Source organism: Arachis ipaensis, chromosome B04 (genome assembly GCF_000816755.2).
Source record: "Arachis ipaensis cultivar K30076 chromosome B04, Araip1.1, whole genome shotgun sequence".
Taxonomy (NCBI): Eukaryota; Viridiplantae; Streptophyta; class Magnoliopsida; order Fabales; family Fabaceae; genus Arachis; species Arachis ipaensis.
Genome location: NC_029788.2, coordinates 113,771,062 through 113,773,033, shown reverse-complemented (window position 1 = coordinate 113,773,033; position 1,972 = coordinate 113,771,062). Strand labels below are relative to the sequence as shown.

General features: G+C 24.0%; 1 protein-coding gene across 6 annotated transcripts in view; it reads left to right on the top strand.

The window, feature by feature from the left end:
* Nucleotides 1–1,972, top strand: part of LOC107639757 (cysteine-rich receptor-like protein kinase 25) — a 10,414-nt gene that overhangs the window by 2,229 nt on the left and 6,213 nt on the right. The gene's annotated exons all lie outside the window — the stretch shown is intronic.

Below are 1,972 nucleotides of genomic sequence, written 5' to 3'. Positions count from 1 at the left end.
TTTATTAGTATGATAAAAATTAATTAAAAAACAAAAAAATTAATTAAATTTTATTAAAAAACAATTTATTCATTTATTATTTTTTTAACTTTAAAAATAGAGTAGTTTCTAAATTAATATGACTAGACAATTAATAGAGATTGGTTTTTATTCCGTTAATAATTATTTATGTTGCGTTTAGAAGGGAGATTAAAATTGAGAAATAGATATTAAAAGACAGATTTTTATTATGTTTGGTATAAAATATATAAAATTGGATTATGTCTTAGTATCATGTTTAGTTTAAGATAAATATAAAAATTGAGGGGTAGATTTGAAATTTAAAAAGTTAAATAAAAATATTTTTATAAAAAAATATTATTAAAATTTCAGTTTTCGTTTCTAGAAATTTCAATCCTTGTGTCTTACTTTTTGAAAATACTGAATGGACTAAAAATTTTATATTTCAAAACTAAAATTTTAGTTCTAGTTTCTAATCACCAAATACAATACTCAATCCTAGTTTTCAGTTCCAGTCGCAACCTAAAATCTATTTAAATGAATGCAATTATGCAAGAAACGTATCTTTAGATTTAATATCTTTGGCGAGTGCTAAACACTGATTTAAAAAATTCGTAAGTTTAAAACTAAAGATTCGTTGTAACTCTAAACTCAAATTCAACACTTTTCAAAATTTAGTAAAAGATGTCACAATTTCAAATCAATAATCAGGAGTTTAGTTTTGAGTCGTTCTCCCTATAAATCACAATCGAATGTATTATTATTGGCTATGAAAAAATTAGGGATTTGATAGCAATTGACGAAAATTTAAATAACAAGAAATTAAAAGAGCAAACAAGGATTAAATAGCAAAGCCATAAGACTAAGAATAATTAAAGTAATTAACTAAGAAATGAAAGTAAATTCAAATGTTAAAAAGATCGATCTTGACAAATATTGAGGGTTTAGGATTACTATCCTTGCCACTAACTACAACATAATTACAAAGAACAAATTCAAAGGAAAGCCAATTAGGCTTAATTAACTTTATTAATCCATAAGTCATAACCAACTTACTAATTGAATTAGTAAAAAATTAGCATTAGCGAAAACAAAATTAATTAATATCTCTGAATTATCAATCAATTTGGATATTAATGACTCAAGTTCACCCAAGTTCCTAGCTCAAGCCCAAAATATAAAATCTACTCTATAAATAAGTCAAACAATTTATCAAACACCTGAAGTGCATAAATATAAAACTTCATAAATTGCAAAAATTAGTAAAATCTACAACTACATCATTCAAGAAAGCAATAATAACATCTCATCAATTAAGTAATAATAAAAGATAAAACATTAAATTCATTAAATGAAAATGAGAATTCAACAAGGATTTAAAGACATAAAATAACAAAATAGAAAAATAATAAAAAATTCTAAGACACTAGAATAGCAAAATAAGAAATCATAAACTAAGAACTACAATTAAACAAACTAAAACAAAAAAGAAAAAAAAATACATAAGAAACTCTTGATTTTAGAGAAAAGTTAAAGCTTTTCTTTTAAAAATTCAAAATTCTAAACCCTTAAAAAAAAAAGAAAAGAAAAATGAGTGTATGATGTGTGTGTCCCTTCATAAATTGCTTCAAATATGACCCCCCCCAAGTTGCAAATTTTGTGTCATTTTAAATGAAGCCCGTGATTAGGGTACGCACGCACATGTGGGTGCATGCACACGCACCTGTGCAGAATTTTTCAACGGTGCATGGGCACCAGATAGAATTGCTTCTTCCTTATTTTCTAGAATTACTTTCTCCTTTTTTTTGGCAAAATTTCTATTTCTGTCTATTTTTTTAAGTTATTTTTGTCTCCTAAATTTTAAACAACTTAAATAAATATATCAAGTCTTTTAAAGACTTAAAAAATATGTTTTAATCAATTAAGCATAATTAAATTTTTTTTTACAAAAACATGCATTTATAAAAAATAT